The sequence below is a fragment of the Callorhinchus milii genome, unplaced genomic scaffold (assembly GCF_018977255.1).
Source record: "Callorhinchus milii isolate IMCB2004 unplaced genomic scaffold, IMCB_Cmil_1.0 Scaffold10, whole genome shotgun sequence".
Classification (NCBI taxonomy): domain Eukaryota; kingdom Metazoa; phylum Chordata; class Chondrichthyes; order Chimaeriformes; family Callorhinchidae; genus Callorhinchus; species Callorhinchus milii.
Genome location: NW_024704751.1, coordinates 10,205,575 through 10,229,709, shown reverse-complemented (window position 1 = coordinate 10,229,709; position 24,135 = coordinate 10,205,575). Strand labels below are relative to the sequence as shown.

The 24,135-nt window shown below is 42.8% G+C and overlaps 1 long non-coding RNA gene across 1 annotated transcript; it reads right to left on the bottom strand.

The window, feature by feature from the left end:
- Positions 1 to 18,787: 18,787 nt before the first annotated feature.
- On the bottom strand, positions 18,788 to 21,166 carry LOC121849764. Its single transcript, XR_006085315.1, has 3 exons — positions 21,091 to 21,166; positions 19,655 to 19,686; positions 18,788 to 18,841 (listed from the first exon to the last, which is right to left on the bottom strand). It is a non-coding gene; the product is annotated as an uncharacterized LOC121849764 (long non-coding RNA).
- Between the last annotated feature and the right edge of the window lie 2,969 nt (positions 21,167 to 24,135).

Genomic DNA, 24,135 nt, shown 5'->3' with positions numbered 1-24,135 from the left:
TCCAATCTTCTTCTCCCACATCCTTCCTCGTAATAATAATCCTTGCATTTGACATAGCGCCTATAACCTCAAGCATATGTATCAGTTTGGCTGATTGCATCTCTTGCCTTTAAGTCAGAAGGTTGTGGGTTCAATCCATGGGACTTGTCAGAGGTACTGTCCTTCAGATGAGACGTTAATCAGAGGTCCTGTCCCATTTGCTTATTCGATCCCATGGCACTATTCATAAAGAGAGGGGAATTCTCCTGGTATTTTAACCAACATTAGTGCAAAGGTGGAACCCACAGGATTTCAGTTACAGAACTGTTTCGAGGAGCTTTGCGCACACCAGAGGCAATAAATGATAATTGATGCTGAAATATTCAACTTAGCTTCCAGCTGAAGGAAACTAATTAAAAGTCTCTCTTTGACAAATGTTTTCTGTAACTTAAGTTGCATCAGAAAGCGATTGCCTTTATAATGAGCTTCCTGCCAAAGTCAGTAGCTTTTTTGTTTTTCCCACTGGGATTCCCATATTTTCCCAAACCTATTCTCATGCCTTCAGTGTTATATAATAATCCTTGCATTATATACCGCCTGCAGCATCGAAACCTCTCAAAGCACTTCAAAGTTATTTGCTGCTAAAAGTGGCAATCGCTTATTTATAAGCAAACACAGCAGCCATTTTGCACACAGAAAGGTCCGAGCCATGAAGCAAATGACTAATTTTATTGGGGGGATTGTCGTCCAGAAATTCCCTTCTCTTTCCGAGTAGTGCCATGGGATCTTTAGTGTCCGCCTGGGCAGACAGTCAGGACCTGGATTAACATCTCATCTGAAGTTAAGCCTCCTCTCACATTCCTACTCGATGACTGGAAGAGAGAAGTAGGAGGAAAAGAAAAGTGTAGAGATTAAAGTGAGAGGCCACCAGAGCAAGGCTGGCACCACACACCTACAACTTCAGCGGTGGACACTGAAGCGACATTGGGAGCAGACACGCAGCCTAATTTCCCGTTCTCTAGCCTGGCTCAGTTGGCTGCACCTTTGGTGTATGAGCAGAGACGATATGAATTCCGAGTCCTGACGGGACAACACATACCTTGTCACAGTTCTCACTGAAAGGCTACAAATCTCCCAGGTCAGTTCAGCATAATTCTACAAAAACATTTTCTACATTCACAATCCCATAATAATAGCTCAGCTGCACCGCAGGAACCTTATTATGTCAATATCTGTTTTTTTAGTCCAGCGGGAATGCGAATGAGTTAGAGCAAGCAAATGCATCTGGCCCAGGGAGGTGGAAATTTTCCTGGACCTCAGAGAGTTCACAAATCAGCAGCATAAGTTCAGCCTCTTAGGTTGTTGAAACTTACAGTTATTGAAACCAGTAATTTAAATTATTTTGAGAAATTCTAATTTAAACATAAGTAAACTTGAAGAGATAAATTGCATCCAATTATCATACCTCATTATTATGCTCTCCATTTCTGACAGCTCAGGGTCCTGTATTTTTTAGTTAATTTGTGTTTCTGGTGAATATTTCACCTCTTCAAAGTGAAGGATGTCAGTTCAGGCAAATGAAACCATTTTCAGGTTTAGATTTTTTAGTGTCGTTATTAAGTTAGGTCAACTACAGCACGAGTTAGATACAGAGTAAAGATCTCTCTATGTCGTCCATCCAACACACCTTACAGCACAGGTTACACGCAAAACTAAGTTCCTTAATAATACCTCAATTCACAATTTGAAGTTCTCAAACCTTGGCTCTTGCCAACCTGTGCCTAATGCTCTTATGAGGTAAGGAAAAAGAAAGTACACATTGCATTCTAAACACAAGGAAATTTCCATGTGTGCGTGGCATATATATGTGGAATTCTCAGTTTGGTTTGGATGCTCTTAAGCATAGTGATGGCTTTCTGCATGTGCCGGCTGACTTGTGTTGGGGATGAGCAGGGGAATGGGATTAGAGTGCTCCAGTGGGGGAAGTCAGCACTAGTACAGACACGATGGAGAAAGAAGAGGGAGTGGGATTAGAGAGCTCCAAGTTGATTTAAGATATGTATTGGGTGTCTTAATAAACCTAAACGGCTATTTCACAGCCTGTTTCTCCAGCCAGAGTGATGCGATAGAAGTGTCATTATTCTACATGTTTTGTGGAATTACTGGAGATGATTATAGTATAATAGTCTTTTAATTTAACGTTTAACATTTTGCTGACAAATTGCCCTTGTAAATTGTCCAACACATACAGGGAAACAAAGAATTAATAATGTATCACGGCCCCCTTTTAGTGTATAATGATTTGCAGGTACAGTATGAGAGAAAGATCTGCAGTCATAGAAATGTAATGAATATTTGATTTCAAATCTCAATTATATTCAGCACATCCCCTGTTTAATGTTTTAAATCAATGAAGTCAAGTTTGGCAACTTGAGCCAGGCTGCTTTAAACCAAAACATGTGACAAGAAGTGTTTCACTGAATGTAACTGTGACGATCTAAAGTAAATGTCGAAAAATAGAGAAAAAGTGAGAGAGAACGAGAGAGAGGGACTATTTGCTGACCATCCCTTTACTGTACACTTATTTAGTCCAGAAAATAACTTTACTATGAGCTGCCTCATCATGGAACATCTCATAGTGATCAGTGCCTTGACTCGTGCACTTGGACATCCAGCACTCCCAGGTCAGCTACAGCATGGGTTAGGTGCAGAATAAAGCTCCCTCACTGTCCATTAGTGCTCTCGGGCCAGGTATAACACGCAGCAGATACACAGTAAAGCTCCATCATCACTGTCCATCAGTCCTCCCAAACCAGGGGTAGATACAGAGTAAAGCTCCCTCTCTCTACATGTTTCTGTATGTAGTATATATAGTATATAGTACAAATTTGAGCTCTCTGTACTGTTGCTTTGATTCCACACAAGAGCACACCAGTGAGTGAGCTATGCTGGGCGGCCGCAAGTTTGAGTCGTTGTGTTATATCAATGGGACGGAGCTATTTCTACATAATATTCTTAATAATAATAATCCTTGATTTTTATATAGTGCCTTATCATGTCTTCGAGACGTCTCAAAGCGTATCACAAAATATACTGTAAAGTGAATTGACTGTATATTTTGGGAGCGAAACTTGACTGCGAATTGTACACAGCAGCGTCCCACAAACAGCCGTGGATTGATTGAGTGACCAAATTCTTCTTCTTAGTATTTTTTTAAAGGGATTATTACCTCCAGAAAAGCGATCTGCCAATCGACTAACAAGCAGATTTCTCCTGATTGCTGGATAAACAGAGGCGTGTGAATTAAGTAAAGTTGCCCAACGTTTCTCCATGTCTGGGAGTCGAATCCAGGTCTTCTCACTTGCAAAGCAAGTGGTCTAACCGCTGTGCTACAGACTCCCCTTAACTCCAAATGCTAATTGGATGGCACCAAGAAAGAGAACATTATCAATAATTAACAAACATCTGTTTCCTGTTTGTCTCTTTAATTCTTTATTCTGGGCCCGTCTATCTGGGATGGGGGGGACTGAGCTGTTTTAGGAACACCTGCTTAACTAGCAACTTTTTGGTTTAACTATTTGAGAATCATCTGATTGAGTTGCTGCTCTCGCCCTCCTCGTGCTCCCATCTCACCATCCACCAACACAGAATGAGACCTTTTGCCACACTGGAGGAGTCATTGATTCTTTGGCTGTCAATCCCTCCGCTCAGTGAACACTGACCTGCTTCATGCCACCTGTCTCATCCACGGGAGAGCTTTCAGTCATTCTGTCCCTGTTCTGTGGAGCTGCACCCCGAGGACACTCCACAAGTTAAACAGCGAGACAGAGTCACTTACTTCTGTTGTTTTTTTACAATATCATTAACTAATTTCCAGGTGCTGCTGGACTGTCTTGTATTCCTGCCAGGAGTTTAGTTTTACAAATGACCCTATCACTTGACCTGTTCAGGAGGAGGTCACAGACTACTCTCAGGCCTGGGAATGAAGGCAATTTCCTGCTTTAAATACAATTGATTTTTCATATTTTGGGTAAATGATTAACACAATGTTCTCCTAACATCTACAGTGATTTACAGTGAGTGTTGGCGGGTATTTTGGGAGCAGTCAGGTGAAGGATAGCCTTGTGCCGTAGAGATCTGCTCTGGGCTGGAAAGTACAGATGAATTCATCTTAAAGAGACAGGGCAGTGCACTGGGAGACAGATCACCTGTCACACTCAGCCCTTGGGGTGATGGTGGCCAGGATCAGCTGAAGTGATTGTGAGGAAGCTTGTGGGTTTAGTGGTTCTGAGCAGGACCAGGCTGTATTGCTCCAACTTTGTAAATGTCTCATATGTAACTTTCAAGACAAATCGGCAGAATGCACTTGATTTCTTTCTCTCCTTCCCTCCCTCCTTTCCTTCCATCCTGGAGATAACAGGGGACAATAATGATCACTGAGGCCCAAGCACAGAGTCCATCAGAGTAATATTTGGTAGACAGAGACACAGACCAGAGAGTATTCTTAATTCACTGTAGTTTTTGAACTGAACATTTTTCTAATGTGCTCCTGATATTATTTCTCTGGATTCTGCCACGAGTCAAACTCATTAAAATTTGGATTTAGTTATTCTTTGTGATTCAGACTCTTTATTCAGGTTGCCACAATGACAGATTTCTTTGCAAGTGTAAGGGGCGGGCAGGGGTGGGGGTTGGAGGTGGGGGTAAATATGATTAAATGAAAAGAAACGCAGAATCCATCCTCAATCTCGGAAGTATTAGGAGTGCACTTTATATAATATTGTTACAGCGGAGGTCAGTAAGCCCTGCCATCGGAGGTAACTTGTATTAGTTTTCTTCATACATTAGCTGGAAATGACATGAATGCAAAAGGATTGATTTAAGAGGAAGGTAATTTTGGGATGGAGTGGGCAGTCTTTAAGTATCTGGCTTTCAGCAGCACTGTGGGTGTTTGATTAGTCCCTTACCTGACAGGATATTTAAACTCAGTGGGATTTGGTTATTCTGACTTTCATCTTTTAATTACTGAGATAGATCATGAAAGGTGATTTGGATAGCACTGCTCACGTGGATTTCTGTCTGTTTCTCTCTTTCACTGAATCAGTCTCTCTTTGTTCCTCTGCCTCTCACAGTCTTTACTCCTGTTTCTTAAACGCGAGAAGCCGGAACAGCACGGTTGTATATAATGATAATGATCCTAATATTTGATATGGCTCCTTATCACATCGAAACATCTCGATGCACTACACAGGATTTTATTTAGAATGCGGCAGTCAATTTGCAATGCCCCCAAAACAGCCACGAAGTCAAATGGATGGGATGGGTTACCTGAGAGCAATGGTGAGGCAAGAACATCTAGTCTTATTTACGAAGCCATCTGACAATGCAATCCTCCCTTGGTACTGCATTGGAGTGCCATCCAGAACTCTGAGCTCAAAGCCCTGTCCTGGGGCTTGAACCCACAACCTAGTGACCCATAGAGGAGAGTGTTATGTGTTACTTACTGAACTGTGATAATTTGCCATTGAAGGCAGCCTGGGTTTCCGCAGACTGTTTAAATAGCTTGGGGCACATGCGCTATTAACTACAGTTTATGTGTGTTGAGCAGCTCTGAATCAATAGTGTTCAGTCTGCAAACATGAGCCATTTATTAGGATTGTGAGAAAGATTGAAACACTATGAAAGTGGTGGAAAAAGCTATAATTTCATTTTTGTTCCTTAAATAACTGGTGCTGAAGGTGAGCAATGTGATGCTGAAGCACTACCTGTGGAACACAAAGACTTTAAGATGTGAAAGTCTCTGTATAAATGTAAGAATTATTATTTGTTAGTGTCACAGACAGGATGGACCCAATCGGCTCCATCTGAGCAGAGAATGTCTAAGTTGTTGTAACATTTAAAGGTGGTTCTTGCCTCTTCTGTGTAATATATTGTGGCTGTTTTGTAGCTGAACATTTACTCAAATTAATTCCAATGGCTCAAACTCTATATTCTTTAAGATTTTGCTGCCAAATAATCAATCCAACAACAACAACTTGCACTTATATAGCACCCTCCACGCATTGTAGTGTCTCAGAGCGCCTAACAGTGGCCGAGCCTGACTCGCAGTGGTGGGGAGGTGGGGGGGGGAGCCGTGCTTTGTCTCGCTCCTATTGGAAGTAATACCTAGTAAACAAACACAGCCATTTAGTTTCACCCAGGACTGTGGGATTAAGTGCTTGTGACCAATAATTGTGTCCCTGGAGATGCCGGATAGCCATGAAAGCTATGTGGTCATCGGTGTCAGATCTGGGGCTGAAATTCTACCTGGGTCAAGATTGGGAGTTTTATTTCTTAGCATTCTAGAGTGTGCAAAATTTAGACCTGTCATCACGTTATCGACCTTTAATTCTCTCTTAATGTCAACTGCTTGAATTCCTTTGCGTTATACACGGGGAGTCCTGTAGCTCAGTGGTTAGAGCACTCGCCTCACAAGCGAGCGACCTGGGCTCGGTTCCCGGCAGGGCGAAACCTTGGGCAAGTTTCCTCACTCCACACGACTAATAATAATCCCTCAAGAAAAAACAATGATAAATCGGTCACTTCAATCCACGACTGTTTGTGGGACGCTGCTGTGCACAATTGGCTGCCGCGTTTCGCCCACAAATATGCAGTCAATTCACTTTACAGTGTATCCTGTGAAGCGCTTTGAGACGTCTTGAAGATGTGATAAGGCGCTGTATCAAATGCCAGGATTATTATTATTATTTATATTTTTATTTCCAGATTCCAGCTTTGCGGCTCTCTGCCACCCTCCTCTGCTCCTGCCCTGCTCTCCTCGGTGCTGGGCATGCTGAGGACGGCTTGAGGAAACCTCATTGGTATGCAGTGAGCAGCTGCCCACATTGAATAGATGGACACAAAGCCTGCCATTTATTCAGTGGCTAGAAATGGCATATGCATTTATTATACTGTATTATCAGCCGCATACTTAATCTTCATGGCCTCATGAAACATTGCACTTATGCAAAAAACATACAAAATAAAACCTAGCACTTTGTGATGAATGCATTCTGTGCAAATTGCTTCACATAACAAATTACCCATAGTGTTGACCACGATAATGTATTAATTGCATTGTCCCTATTATTTTCCAGCTCTGGTTTTATTGAAATCTACACCTCCAGGTGCAAGATTTATATTCGAGGTGGTTTTGCAATTTCATAATAATAATCAGTACATTTGATTTTTTTGCTTTGCATTTTATTCAGTGCCTTTCAGGCATCGGTTGATATCTTAAAGCGCTCCATAGGAGTATACTGCAAAGTGTAGTGACTGTGTATTTTGTAGGCAAATGGCACCTATATTATTTATTTAACATTAACTTTGTGCTGATTAAAGTGAGGAATATTGCTTTGGGAAATGAAGTCATTTCAGCCCCCCTTACCCATTACCAGCATGAAGCACCCATGTTTTTTTGGTCAGCTGGGTGTCTTGACACAATTGCGGAAACCCATCACTGTGCTTAAGAGTATCCAAACCAAGCTGAGAATTAAATGCATCCAACCTACACATGGAAATCCCAGAGATAGATTGTTGGAATGGAATGCACACTGTCTCTCCCTGGAGGGATGCTTCCTGCTTACCTAATTCCAGAAAGTATTAGGCGCAGGTTGGCAAGAGCCAAGGCTATAGAATGCGTTGAGGTTCTGCTGGAGTCTAACTGGCTAAAACCACATAGCTTGCACTGACTGCAACAATAGTCAAAATGCAACCTGTTAAACACTTAACAGCTGATTAGCGAACGGGAAAAATAGTACACGCCAAGTCATAACTTGCCCTGTTCCTGGCCCAAGATCCAAGGCTGGGAACAGCCTCTGAGAAGCTGATTGTACACAACAATTAAGCACCCAATTGATCCGAGAAGTCAATTAATCTCAGAAACCTATGATTCTCCACCATTGCGGCAGGCAGTGGCTGAAGGTATTTAATCATCCTCTCAGTTGGTGTAAAGTCTATAGGTTAACTTCAACTCTCAATGTATCCAGTAACCACAACTCTCTGTGTCTCGAGTAACTGCAGCATCCATTCTGACTCAGTCTAATTCTCTTTCTCATTCTCTCATTGATGCAGTGCTTCTAGTGAGAATAATAATCCTTGCATTTGATTTGGCACCAGATCACGTCTTCACGTCTCAAAGAGCTTCAGAGAATATACTGTAAAGTGGATTGACTGTATATTTTGTGAGTGGAATGATGTATTTCCCTCCCATTTCTTGGGTCAGTGAGTCAGTGGCTGCTTTAGTTAGAAACTGAAGAACGTGTTGATAAAAACAGAAATTTGTGGGACAGTTTAAGCCACATAACTCACCAATTGTTAATACTGAACCTCCCCACGCCACCATGTCTAGTATAGCCTTGTGGCTGCTTCTCTGCAACCAATTCCTCTGCTCAAATTGTGCCATTCCCTCTGAGCCTCGGTTGGTAAATAAAACACGAGGCAGCAGAGCTCCGGCTTCACTGCAGTATTTTGCCTGAACAAGAAAGAGATTTGTAAAGTGCACGGTGGTATTTGAAAGGTGACATGTTTTAGCGTTCAGCTTTTAACAGGTGCTCACAGGGGCTCTGTGGCTTTTAAGAGCCGCAGAGATCAGTGAAGTATCAAACATTTCTCTGCCTCTCGGCAGAATAACAGACACCTAGAAGAGATCAGTGAGCTGTAACATGCCAATTTACTGAATAACTCAGCTTTATGATTAGCTGATATCAGCACCTCCTACAGTAGATGACACTTTTATCTCATGGCCTCGTGTTAACTGAGCCATTTGTCCCAGGCCCCGCGATGACCTTGCTGATCATAGCTGAAGGTCCCAGCATTGTCCTCACTCTCAATGGGTCCCTTGCCATTTGTTGGTAAGTGAGTCAGTGGCGAGTTTAGTTAGAAAGGAAAAAGGGGGGAGTTTAAGAGGAATTTCTTTTACAGACAGTTTTTAGGAAGTGGAATAAATACCCTGTAGGGAATTAATTTTCAAGAGGGAACTAGATAGATATCTAAAGAGGAAAATCTACAAGTTTACGGGGAAAGAGCAGATAAAATGGATGTGAATGAACTGGCTCTTTCAAAGATATCTGGATAAGGCCTAACAGATCTGATTCGGAGGCGAGAGTACTACCAACTGAGGCAGGCTCAGGCATTCATACATTTATTTATTATTGATCGTAGTTTCTGGATAATTATTTTGGATTCTTTGAGTAAGGATTNAAAAAAAATCACTTGATTTGGAGATGTGAAAAAAGCAGGAGCAGCGATCTATCGGGAAGCTAACAGTGGGAGTTGTCTGTTTGAATGGATATTGTTTGTCAGCTCAAAAGGATTTTATGAAGCATTGAAAACCCCACAAGCTATGTGAAGTGCAGCACATTTTACAGTATGATACCAAATTGGAAGAAACAAAACAAACACATAATGACCACCTTTGGGAGTGACATGGCTTTTCTACTGTGGCTCAGAGGCGGAGTTGTTGGCTGTGTTTGGGGCTTCTGTTATGTGCAGGTCTGTCCAAACCACAGGTTCACCAAGACTGTATTACCTTCTGAATGATTCTAGTTTGTTCTGGAAGATCTTATGTGCTCACGAAGTGTTGACGGGTAGAAACCCACTTGAGTGTCAGTTGCCAGGTCTAGAGAAGCACTGACCATACAGTGTAAACCTTCTGCAGTTTTGTCTAACACTCGAACTTACTTCCAGCCTCATCGGAGCACCTCCTACTGATATGATGTGGTTCCCAGCCCCAGGTCGAGTGTCCAGCCAGCATTGTCAAGCAGGTTGACAGACCAGCCAGCCTGGCTCATCGCCAAGACTTGGAGGAGCACACACTGCCTCCGACTGGGGGCAGGGATTCTTCCTACTCGGCACCTATTAAACCCTGAAAGCGAAGCTCTAATGGGTAGGATGTGCCTAGCCGGGGAAAAGCAGTGGGAAATCATGTTGTTGAATTGTAATCAGAATGTCAATTTAGTTCAATTTGAAATCTGTGCAGATTTTCCTGGTTTTGATTCAGTTCCCACTTTGGGTGCTCATGGAGGCAGATAATGTCAGGGACTGAGAATTAATCAGTCCAAATTCTCCCACATCCAGACATTTATGAGGCAGACAGAATGGGAAATTAAGAACAGTCCAAACTCTGTGTTAATCTTGTCTTGTTCTACCTTCACAACAGTATTAACAGTCTCGCTCTGTTTAGGCATATAGGCTTATCCCTCCCGGTGTGGTCCACCATGCAGAGTAGTCATAGCAATGCATAATTAAGTTGGTTGTAACTATCACTGGGGGTTAGCAAAGCAGGATATTGTGGTTTCCAGGCATATCTGCAGGGTAGAGGATGGATGTAGCTGCTGGGAATGACAACAAGGCTGTGTTGTGCTGCTCAGCACACCCTGGTGATACAATGGGGGAGTTGCTGCCGCACATTTATATTCTGCCCCGGGGTCAATTATTAGCTCTCAGGTTCAGCGTTGCCTCCTGATCCCGTCCCTTCAGAGACGGTCTCAGTGAACCTTAGAAGATTTACCACTTTTATTTATTTAACCTGCAGTGGTTTTGGTGCTGATTTGTTGGTCTGGCGGGCTGACAGCACTGAGTGAAGGAAACTCCGTGTCTCACTTAGCAGGCACTCCTTGTTCGCTCACATAAGGACAACTGGTCATCCACTTCATGGATGTGTGTGGGACATCGCTGCACACTGTCTCGTTCACCTACAAAAACACAGTCACTACACTGCAAATCCTGTGAAATGCTTTGAGAAGTCTGAACAACATTGTAAGTTGTCAAATGCAAAGATTATTATTCGATAAAGTCTAATTCACTTACACAGTGAGTACTTTTGTAGACACCCTACATCTAATCAGTGTCAGTGTTACATCAGATCTAGGTCACACTCGCAGCAATGTAATCCTGGGAATGCTACATGCTACTGGTTTGTTCATCTAGTAAATGCACAGTCACTACTCTTTACAGTAAATCCAGTAAAGTGCTTTGAGACATCCTTCCAGAGTGAAAGGCTCCATATCAAATGCAAGGACTATTATTTTAGTGCCTCGCGTTAAACAGTGCAGCATTTATTTGAAGCCCTGACAGGATTGGAATAAACCCAAAGCTGTCAATCACAGGCACGTGTGAAAACACAGCCGTTCTGTTACATCCTTAACAAGTTCCCATAAATGTGTCTGGTGTGACCTGCCCTTCAAAACCAATACAGTCACATTGCCTTGGATTGTCTTTACTCTCTCACTAACAGTTGATGCTCTTATTTTGCTTCTTTTAGTTTTCCAATTGTGTCAAGGCGACAGCTTTGTAATTTCCCAGCATCAAGCTTCTGATCTTTAACTTTAGCTCTTTTTCTAGTTTCTTATCCCAGCCCGGTGTACAACAAGCTGAATAAAAATTCCATTGGAGTATTTCCCTCATTATATTTATATCCTTGGTATTCTGAATACACTTTGGTTCAAGGTAAATCTCTCTATTAATTGGCAGTCATTTGCAGGGGAAGCTTGCTGTGGAGGGCTGGCCCGGACACTGAGCCATTTGATCTGAACGGTTGAACTGACAGGACTCACAGCAACATAAAGCTGGAAACTCGGATGTCAGAAGCTGGCAGGAACATCAAATCCACTGCAATTTTCAAAGGCAATAAAAGGCAAAGTAATAAAGCTCTGATCATTGTTTTGCCGTTGTCACCTCCAACCCTGGACAGAAATCACTGAACGACGGTCTTGCTCATAGAGACTGAGAAAACGGGGAGCAGGACACGACATGCGGTCAGGGCTAAGTATTAACTTGGGCTTTAAAAATGGGGAGGGAAGGGCAAGGCAGTGGGGCTCTAGGATGAAGTTTCAGAAATCGCGAGCTGTGTTGTGTTGGATGCCAGTTCCTCCTCTCTCCTACTGTCCCGCTCGCAGAGGAACTTTGCTGATCACACGTCTGCATGTAATGGCTGGGCTGAACGCTGACAGAATTCCAGTTGAGCCTCACCGACTTCAGCATCTGAATGCCTTGGGACCTGAACCTGTCTTACCCCTGGACTGGGAAAGCAAGTGCTCTCACACCCCACCCCCTCCCCCACCCCCAGGAGCTGAGCCAGAGTAAAAATAGCACATCCAATCTATTTGCCAAGCTGTTAACATATTCTACTCTTTCAGGATCTTCCAGCACATTGATCTCCAAGCAGTCACCTTTGAGACTGAATTAATCTTGTATAATAATAATATAATAATAATATAATACTGAATTAATCTTGTATGATGTTTATGCTTGTTTAGTGGTGATATTTTATATTCTATGCCCACATGTATTTGAGCAAACCTCTGAAGGATGAAGCCCTTTTCCTTGGGGCAGGCCCCAGATGAACACACCACAAAACTGAACCGAATTGGTCCTTGCTCACAGAGGTCTCAGGATTGGTAAGTAAGAGATGTGTGACAGTGATACGGTAAGGTTTAACGACATAGGTTTAGTTGCACGAGAGAGTGAGCTTGTCACATATTCCTAAATCAGTTAAGTTTCAATACTCACATGCCGCTCGTCTTGGCTGCACTGTGTACATTATTACTGTGTACAGTTCTGGTCACAGGGGAATCCCAGGCCCTAGAGGCAGTGTAGAAGTTGATTCACTTCATGGCTGTTTGTGGGGCATTGCTATCTGTGCACAAATTGGCTGTTGCGTTTGCTTACAAAATAGTCACTGCAATTTACAATAAAGCTAATTAAGTCCCAATGTGAAAGAAGCTCCATAAAATAGTAATAATCCATGCATTTGATACAGCATCTTATCACGTCTTTGAGGCATCTCAAAGAGCTTCACAGAATATACTATAAAGTGAATTGACAGTATATTTTGTGGGCGAAACGCAGCAGCCAATTTGCACATAGCAGTGTCCCACAAACAGTCATGGATTGAGTGACCAAATGATTATATTTAAAAAAATATATTTTTCTTTTGAAGGGATTATAAACACTGGAAAAGCGATCTGCCAATCAACTGACAACCGGGTTCCTACTTACTGTGAGGTAAACATAGGCATGCGGAGTAAGGAAACTTGCCTAATGTTTCGCCCTCCCCAGGAATCGAACCCAAGTCCTCTTGTTTGCGAGGTGAGTGCCCCAACCAATACGCTACAGGATTCCATGATGCAAGGAATATTATTAGTATTATTATGGTTATTATCACTACCTATGAGCAGTGGGCCAGTAGTTTTATCTGAGCTGCTCCAGGAGTCGATAGCCACCAGCGTCTTGAGAATAATTCAGTCACACCTGAAAATCCATCCTGAGCAACTCAGCTCTAGTGCAGAAGGCACAGATCAATCCCAGCTTCAGGCAAACCTCCCATTGTGTTCTCCTGGATGAATTATTCACCTCTATGGATTATTCACACAGAGGAATTGTTTAGATTTAAGAGCTAGTCCCATATTTGAACTATACTGAGTCTGAATTATTCATATCTCCCAGGTACCTACTCACAGCGTGTTTGGGTTTCTTGACTGGAGCCAAGTGTATGAAACGTCAAATAGCAGCCACTGACACGATCCTTTTCTGTTCACGGGACATCCGATAATTTGACTGGCTTTATTGTAGCCATACAAGTTTATGATAACACTTAAAATATTTTTTTCTGAGTCACTGCCTAATTACTGTTGATCAGATAACTCGGCACAGACATGTGGAACAACATTCCTTCAGGTCTTAGCCTGTTGAGACCATTTTGTCAAATGATCATAAGATTAGTTTGGACAGGAAGGCATTTTGGCCCATCTGATCTCATGGGGTGAAGAGGGTATTCTGGAAGGATGCGATCAGATGGGTCAATGGATTTTCTTCATCCAAACCTCCAGTGATCTCTTGTGATCTCCAGACAGGTCAAACAAATGTGCAAATTGTGAGGATGGATTGCCACGACTAACATAAAAACTAAAAACAATCCTTGCATTTGATGTAACGCCTTTCACATTGGGAGGCCTTCTCAAAGTTGTTCACAGGATTTACTGTAAAGCGTAGTGACTGTAGTTTTGTAGGCAAATGAGACTTTTTTATTAGATGCAGGATGGCGAGAGCCAAGACTTGGGGACTCCAGAGTGTGTGTAGGAACACGCTGCAGGCCAGCAGTGACATCGAGTCAAGTGATGTCATGGGTAGATCTCATCACATCTGTGTATATGGACATTATTGTTCCGCTGTAATTACCACAGGAACATATGTGGTTGAATGCAGGCTTTTCTATAGCAATGCAGTGGAAGGGAGTTTAAGCAGTCATTTTTTTCTCACACACACTGAAGGAGTGCAAATAGGGATTATGATAGGTGAACACGACAGCCCACAGTACAAGTGTCATTACATTTGCAATTATTTACATAGCAAAAGAGTGGATCATTTATCTTACCAGCCTGCTCGCCTCTCTGGGCATTGGAACACAACACTGCTGTTAAATTATGATGGATTCAAGTGAGACCCAGAAGATCAATGTGCGAGGGATCAATCGTCTCAGGATCCAGGGACTCTGACATGGTTCTGAATTTCAATGGTGCTTTAGAAAAAGGCGACAACCTTGATGAGGTTTTGAAATGGCATAACTTCAGCAGTGGCTGTTAGTCAGTGGTACACTTCCATTCTGATTGTGAATCCAGTCCTATTTCAATGCTGATCCAATCGCTTTTTTGCTCCTAACACATTGGAGACTCACAGTTCAGACTTATACTCCAGTGCAATACTGAAAGAGCAGCTGCATTGTCAAAGCTGCCGTCCTTTGAATGAAGCACTAACTAACTAAGCACTAAATAATGCACATTAAAGACCTCCGTAGCACTATCAATCTGAATAATTTTCCAGTGTCTTTGCCAAATATATGCCAGTAAACAATTGCTCATTTACATAAAGGCTAAGTGTAGGGTCTTGTTATACGCAAAATAGCTGCAAGGTTCAGCTATAAAATTTGTTAAACTCCTTTCTAGTGCAGTTAATGGACAACGGAGGTAATATGTTTTTTAGTAAACTTTGCCTGGCATGTCATCTGTCAATTTTGATTCCTCATTTGGTCTGTGGGCAGCCTGTTGGACCGAAGGGTTTAAGTGCCAAGCTGGCTGGAAGCACCACAGCTGGGATCCAGCCATGGAATACCAAACGGGATCTGGAAATGTTTGAGCCCTTCCATGTAGATCTTTAGGGGCTGGCTGATTGATTCTGATGCACTTTAAATCTGTTATAGAATTGCATTCTGTCAAACTGTCATCCATCTTTAACGTCCATTGCCATTGCTTCCCTATAACTATGCAACATTACTTTGCTTTGAGTTAAAGCCCCGAGCGCATGCACACACACATTGTTCAACCTGGAGATTGTAGATCCTGCAAACCGGTAGTCCAGCAACAAAATACACATCTTTTGCTAGCATTTTGTCAATGGATTTAGATCTTTTTTTTGTTGAAAGCTTTTCTGTTAAGGAACAATTTCTGAACTCGCTTTAAATGGCAGAAAACGCTGGAGCCAATATCAAGCTGGCATCAGATTGTTAACGCTCTTGCAACAAAGCTGCACAAATCAGAGCGCGTGGAAGAGGATGTAAAATTGATTGAAGGAGGCAGTGGAGGAGCACCACATCAGTCACGTCTTAAGATGAAGCTGCTCTTGGCAATCGATGTCTTCTCTCCCTCCTCCACATACCATCTGCATGTTAATCTCTTCGTAAAGTTGTTGACAAGCATTTAGCCTAAAATGGACAGTGCAGTATTTTTTTAATTCCCAAGCATAATGCATTTGCTCACCTCCTTGTTAAGCAAATAGTGTTCAGGATTTCAGTAAATCCTTTCTAACAGCTGTATTCCTCGCTAGTATTATTGTTATGCTCTCAGGCTTATTGCTGTCTGATAATATCTTACAGCCATAAGCACACTTTCTGTTCTCAGCTCTGGCTTCCATTTCACTTCCTCCAGTTCATTTTGATCGTATCCATTTTCTCGTGCACTTAGAGGTTTTGTGCAGAGCCTTTGTCTAAAACAGTCTGATCCCAAAGCTGAGCCCTCGCATCCACATTAAGTAATGAAGAAAACGGCTTCCAAATTAGGACACAATTTTGTAAAATCATACATTTGAAGACAAAATGGTCTCACAGGCTAAGACCAGGTGAAATTACAGGCCTAATGTTTGGCTCACCCAGAATTGAGCCTAAGATTTTTATTGAGACTGGACATGTGATCAATTGCAATAATACATGAGTCAAAACTCATTCCTTCAAGAAAGATCTTGGGTCAGACACACATCCAGCCCACAGCAAGCCAGCTCACCAACCAGTCATCCTCTCGTACACTTCAGTCAGAATAATTCCTGACCATTTCTGCCCTGGGATCAATGAGCACTGCCTTGTATTATTTTACCCACCAGTTATTAGGTTCAGGGATGTGATACGTGAAACAGCCTGATGTGGCTCAAATGTCCCCGGTTGGGGCAGTGACCAAATTACATCACATCTGTCACAGGCACAGAGCTTGTCATCTGCCACAGCCATCAACTGTTGCAAAGGCAATTCTGAGCAATGATACTGAGTGTCCGGATTATTTACCGTCATCTGTTTCCTTGCTTGCAATCAATTAACTCCAGTGCTCTAATAAATGGCCCAAAGTTATTATAAAATGTCGCTGAAATAGAATCAGACTGTAGGCTCGAGCTCCACAATAACATATCTCTGCTACCAGCCAAAGTCTCTATTGTGGACATTACAAGATGAGATTGACCCTCCAGGACACAGTAGAAGCTGCCACAGATGTGGTGGAGAGCCCAAGAAGAACCAGACAGCCCCCCCTCTCTCCCTCCTTTACTATTGGTAATTGAAGTTGACTGTAGGGCTGCCATCAATGGCAATTTCGTCTCACATGACAAATCTTGCATTTGATACAGCAATTCTTCCTGGGTTGAGATTTACTCTGTGTCCCATTTTGTTGGCCAAAGACACTGGGAGGCAAAAGATGCAGGAAAATGTGGTCAGCCGTTAGCCCTCCCTACTCATTCTGGACCGCAGTTATCATTATTTGACTGGTGGATATAATCCTAAATAATCCTTTAATGCATGCTTAATGGGTTAATTATTTTAACATGCTCAGCCATTTGGGCGTTACATACACAACAATTTATACTGAATGCTTGGAGGCAGTGTCTGTCTGGAGTCTCTAATGAATGAGTTTTGCTCCGGCTTATGGAACTCTGGAACCAACGAGAATCGCAAAACAAACACTAAAGAGCTCGGATTTTTCACAGCTCATTTCATTTCACTATATTCGTACTTGACGTTTCTGCGGGAAATGAAATGGGCCGTAAAGAATAAATGAATAGAATCTAAGCTTGAATACAATTGAACATTCAGGCATAAACCTCAGCGATTGCATGAAAATATAAGGCTGTCAAACAAGAGTCAAGGCTATTGATCAAAAGAAAGGCAGGATATACAGCGTTCTGAGCCGCTATCCTGCGTGAAGGGTGTTATATAAATAAATGTTGTAGCTATGGATAAACCACAGCTCTCACGGTTCCCATTTTAACTCTTATTGCCATTCAGGATTTCAATCTACTTCCTTGCCCTTCTCAGCCAGTGCAGCACTGCGGGTGGTCCCTTCACTGGATTATCTGGCTGACAGTAAGTGCTTTGGCAAGATGCGAATGTGGGTTTTGTTGCGCTCACCAGATAAGCACATGGCATTGCTTGAACCAACTGAAATCCTGACCAAAGCATTACATTCCAAGGAAGCAAATGACTCCCCCCACCCACCCTGCCATACGTAAAATTCACGTTAAAAGTCCAGTTTAAATTGTCCGCAAAGAAGCACTTCCAATTTAGCTGCTTCATGTCCCCCGCCCTCTCTGTTTCAATGTGGCTGAGCCTCCTCCACTTTGCCCCGCTCTCTAGAAATGCCTCCTAACATCCCTCCATCTCGCTCCTTCTCTCAATCTCTGATTTCAAAGCATCTAAAACATCTTCTCGTTGACTGGCCCTTTGGCCCTTAGAGTTTGACACGACTCTGCGACATTTAAATTTGAAAATGAAGTGATTGTAAAGAACTAAAACCAGCTGGAATTTTGGCACTACGTTTCAATCTGAGAGACTCCTGACGTAATCGGTCTGTCCCCTTTCAGTGTTCTCTCTCCCCTATGTAGAAGAAGTGCACTCTCTATGTGTAATGGGCACTTTCCTCACATGCTGCAGGAGTTGCATATTTCCGCACTGTGAGCTGATATCCAAAGTGATTGACTGACAATCCTTGTCTAACTTGCTATCCTGATGTTAATGCAGTATTACTACAGGGAAATGGGTTTCTGTGTCCTCTCAAAGAGACTGGTTCAGCAAAAAAAATAATTCAGTTCAAAGTTTTATAACAGGTTATCAGTTTCCAACTTGCAACAACTTTCTGGATAACTAGCTCCAAGCTTGGGCAGAACATTGCCTGCCCCAGACAAGGGGATTTCAGAAACCTAGTGGAGCAATTGGGGGAGGGAAAGGCAGCAAGAATATAGCATGTAACTCACCTCCTCTTCTGGAGAGATCTTTAACATTTACATTGTGCCAAAGAAATATAAATGAAATTTCATTCTATTTGATAACTTTGTCTGCTCCAGCCTCTGCCTCTCACCCCAGGCAACTAAGCCCCTTTTTCACGCCTTCATCATGCCTTCATACCTTGAGTTGGTCCACTTGTTGCTATCTCAGTAGTCCTGTTCTGAGCCAGGCTAAGTTGCAGTGCTCCGTGGCACTGTTGATGACAAACCAGCCAGCTTGGCTCACTGGCAAGCCTTGGAGGATCAAACCAGTCAAACAGCTGGGGTTCTTCCCACTTAGCTCCTGATAACCCTGCAAACCAAAGCTCTAACAGTTAGGATACTCGCTGGATAAGGAGCAGGGAACTTCAGTGTTTGCATAACAAGTTCAATAATTTCAGTAGTACATTTCATTCTGCACCTATCACTTATACAGAAGGTCATGATTTTAAGTCCTTTATGAAGACCTAAGCTCACAATCTGGCCTGATACTCCAATTAAGTATTGGTGGATGTCCCAATGTTGGAGGCATATCTCATTGCTGGCTGAGATGTTAAACTGCCCATTCAAGAAAAGCTTCTTTGAATAGCCTGATCAACAATTCTTCAAATTAATCTATCATTCACCTCATAGCTTGTCTGTGGTTAGTGTTAGCTCAAAATACCTTTCAAAAGCAGTCATTATAAGTGAGCGTAACAGAAACAGAGAGAGCTGGGAAAACTCCGCAGGTCAGGCAGCATCTATAGAACGTGGACCCGAAATGTTGACTCACTTTCCTTTCTCCGTAGATGCTGGCTGACCTGCCGAGTTTTCCCAGCTCCCTCTGTTTTTGTTTCAGATTCCCAGCATCTGCAGTATTTTGTGTTTTGTTCACTATAGGTGAGTGTAATTTATGTAAAATGCTTTGAGACATTTTGATATAAGGCACTATAAAAAGCCAAGTTCTTTCTTTAGTCCTCCAATACTGGTCTCAAGCAGATATTTATTTATCCAATTATGTTATGAAGGAGATAATCGATGCACACAAGATTATCCTAAGGTGTGATCTTTCGCTGCTTTCACAGGGAATTTATGAAATGATCTTACTTGATAAGAAAAGATGTCTAAAAAGGAATGCGATGCTCACCGATGGGGGAGTTCTTTGGCACAGCAGACAACCTGTAAGATAAGTGGAAAAAAATAGGATGTTAACACTGTGAACCACATCACTGTGAGAAAGTATCAAAACAGAAGGCCTGGAGGCGGCGAGTGGCACTGGCAGTCAGTGGGCTCGCTCTGAGTGATGCAGTGCACAAACATACACACTTCAAGGTGTGAGTTCCCCCTCCGCCCGCTCTGTGGACATGATTTCCCCTTCCCGCTTTATAGCATACTGCACAATGCACTCAGACTTTTATAAGAAATCACACAGCCTGATCCTCCAGGTCAATCACTTTGACACAGACAGTGCAATCAGTATTAGCTCTGTATTCCCCTTCCTTGTAAGCTATAGCTTTTTGGCTCAGATGCCACCCATTCCCCAGCACTGTATTAGAGTGAGTGAGACCAGCACTTACACACAAAGTTCTGATCCGTGTTAACGGTAGAGAGGGGTGAACCCATGGCAGCCAAGCGAAGTTGGTAAGAACTCACTGAAATCACTGGGTACCGTATCACCCATATCAATGGAATGAGCGTCATTCACTGAAATCAGTTAAATTGCTGTGCGCAATTGGCTGCCGCGTTCGCCCACAAATATACAGTCAATTCACTTTACAGTGTGTTCTGTGAAGCGCTTTGGGACGTCCTCCTGACGTGAAAAGCGCTATATCAAATGCAAGGATTATTATTATTATTCACTGAAATCAATGATATTCATCCAAATCAATGGAGTCATCAAGATTCACTAAAGAAAATCTGCTCGCCCAAATTAGTGAGACTTGCCAAGATAAATGCAATGTGTTATTATTCCTGCCAGCTGTTCTGCTGGATGTATTAACACACGGTACAATCATGTCTCAATTCAGAGGAACTGTATTGTACCCAAGTTGATAGTGCAGCACAATAGGGATGGATTGGGAGTGTATCAATGTGGCCTCTTGCTTTGTGTGGCTGTAACACATTATCCTCAGGATCAGGTGTGCAGCTTTGCGAATAGTGTACAATAACTCTTATTTAATCTTGTAGCAGTAAGTATCTCTAGCCAATTAAATCCACATCAGTCAGGCTGTGATGTGCCAGTGATTAAGATTAATCCGAGGGGTTGAGTAATGTTGAGCAGCTCTCAATAAGACTCTCTTATCAGTCATTGATGGCAAACTACAGCAGTGCATTTGATCACAAGGTAATGAAACATGAACAAGCAATGTAATAATAATAATCCATGCATTGATACAGCTCCTATAATGTTGAAACGTCTCAAAACACATCACATGGAAAATCTATCAACTGTAGTGATGGTGTATTTGTAAACGAACATGACAACCAATTTGTACCACAGTGATGTCCTACAAAGAGTCGTGAAGTGGATAACCAATTTTATCTAGGAATTATTGTCCAGGACACTGGGAGAAAGTCCCTTACCTCTTTAGTAGTGTTATGAGATTTTTCATATCAATCAGAACAGGCAGACTTCTCATCCAAAGAATGTCTCCTCCGACCATGCAGTGCTCTCCCAGCCAAGTCTGTGAGGTCAAGCCCGAAATCACTGTTAAACCATCTCATTAGGGTGTCACTGTAGAGTGAATGGCAACCATTTGAGACCGACACAGAAATCATGTTTTGCCTTCAAAGAAAATACCAGCCTTAATATAGTATTCAGTAACTGCTGAAATGAGCACTCAAGCTGGCATCAAATGATCAATAGGAATCGGTTTGAATGCATTTGAACCATTAACAAACCTGTAGGGAAGATGGGAAGTGTGAAACTGACATGTCAGCAAGGTTTCATGTTCGCTCCCTGCTCTGTGCGAGTTAGTTGATCTCAGTCAGGGTGCTACAATTGGACTCAGTGCCTGTTGGCTGGACAAGGGAAAACTCAGCCAGGGTTCCTACTGTAGATCTCTCTCACCGCTGGGAGGTACTTGTCTTTGATGGTTGGGTGTGGGCTCAGCTGCAATGCCGCTTATGGTTGAACAGCTTGAAATAAACAAAAAATAAAAGAACAGCTTTGATTCCAGACAGGCTGCAAAAATGTCCCTGATCCTTCTTGCTGGTGTCTGCAAACTGCCTTTCCATTGCACTCTTACTTTCTCAGTTAACCTCAACTGTCTTTTAGATGACTCCTGGTTGGTTCTCATTTAACCTGGGTCATCTCAGCTCACTAGGTTGCACTCTTGGCTTTGGGTCCAAAGGTTGTTGGTTCAAACTCCAATGTCCAGCCATCTCTGTTCCTTCAAGGCACAAGTGTGAGCCGTGACCCCATCTCCCCCACTCGCGCCCGATTCCATTGGTTCCCTATCCTTCAGAGGATCCAGTTCAAAATCCTGGTCCTCACATACAAAGCCCTCCATGGCCTCGCCCCACCCTACCTCTGCCACCTCCTAACCCCCTACCAACCCACCCGCTCCCTCCGCTCAGCCGACTCTGGCTGCTCCACGTCCCCCGACCCACGCGCCCACCATTGGCACTAGAGCTTTCAGCCACTCTGCTCCCAACCTCTGGAATTCCACCCCCCAATCACTCCGCCTCACCCCTTCTTATCCTCCTTTAAGACCCTCCTCTTCGACCATGCCATTGGCCACCCCCCTTCCCCTCCCCTCCCTCCCCCCCGACCCCAGCTCAGGTCTGACATGCTGTCACTGTCCAGGGCCTTGGGACGTCCTCCCGATGTGAAAGGCGCTATACAAATGTAATCTTGTTGTTGTTGTTGTTCATAACCTTAAAATTTAAGTTGACAGCCCAGTGCAGTATTTGATGGAGAAAATACAGCATAGTTGGAGATGCCGTCTTTCAGATCATATGTTGAACCAAAGTCTGAACTGACTGATATTAAAGATCTCATGACCTTACTAGATAAGGGAACTTCTCCCATAGTATCTCAGTCAACAAAATAAGATTTATTAGTCACTCACCTCAAGGCTGGTAGTGAGAACTGGTGTGTGCAAATAGCTGCCATTTCTGCTGATAAGCACAGTCACCACACTAAACTTGATGGGAATTAAGGTGTCAGTCTGACTCAGTTGGTAACGTTCTTGCCCCTGAGTCAGAAGGTTGTGGTTACAAACCCCACTTTGGAACGTGTCTGTGCTGACACTCCAATAGAATGCTGAGGGACTACTTCACGATCAGAGGTACTGACTGACCTTCAGCTGAAACGTTAAACCGAGATCCCTTCTGTTTATTACGTGAATATTAAAAACTTGCTGACGTTATTTGAAAACATGAAAGAATTTCTTCCGGTAGTCTGACCAACAACCTTCCAGATAAATCCGGTCAATCACTTAATGACTGTGTGAGACAAACTGACTGCTTCATTTCCCTCCACAGTCACTACACCTCACAGTAAATCCTTTGAAGCACTTTGAGATGTCTCAATGATGCATTAAGAAGCTACAGTATATCAAATGCAAGGGTTATTATTATTATTCCTCGTGAAGCACTTTGAGGTATTTTGGTACGACAAGGTTCATATTTGTGGCTGTGTGATTTCAAGTGAATCACTGTAAATTGTGAAACTCTTAGCGGATCCTTTAGAACTGCTGCCAATTTTTAACAACTTGTCCACATGACTTAACTTTGCTCACAGATGCTGTGTGCGAACTGTACTCAATGCTGAGACTGTAATGAACGTGAGCAGAAGAACCTTCTCCTGTTTCTTCACCAGGTGGCGCTGGGTCAGTCGCTCGTGGGGCACAATGACATGTGTGTACAACAGAGCTGTGGTGATGTAGACATGCGCTGTCTACAAAGAGCTGGTTACGTGTCTGCGGTTTATGTGATAGTGAAGAGTATTAAACAATCTGTTACCGTCCTGGTCAAAAGCACTTTGTAAATCAGAGTCGGGACTACAAATAGCATTACAGTGTTTGGGTGGATTTTAAAATCTTACACACTTGTTCTCTTTGTCAGCCTGCATTCGGTTGGAATTTAATGGAAGCGAAGAAAAGGTTACCTTGAATGACAAATAATTCAGAAATAGTCACAGCCCTCATTATGTATCAATTATGCCTCGGGCCAAGAGAGAAACAAACGATATGATAAAAGATTTGCAGGCTGTGCTATTGCTATTGCTGTGTTGCTGACAGTCAATACAGACACCACCCTGCTTGGCCAGGTCTGTTGACACTTTACTAACACACCTGTTCGTGGCAGATTGACAGATAGCAGAAAGATTATCATCTCAGGATTGAAAAATTATGCTGGAAAAGGTCAGAATACCTGTCAACTGTGGAGTTTTAAGTAATAATGCATTGAAGGTTGACTGGTTTGAAAGCCTGGTGCACGTCAGCTCATAGATCAATGAGAAGCTCACAGAAAATACCTTTGCTTTTATCCATCTTACTGCTGCCCAGGGCCTTTAGGATTTAATCACGTACAGTTACGTCTTTGGATCCTTGACTTCATGCAAGACCACACGATCGATAGCCCTCCTTCGGCCACCAAGATTTTCATTCCTTCCTTTTGCCA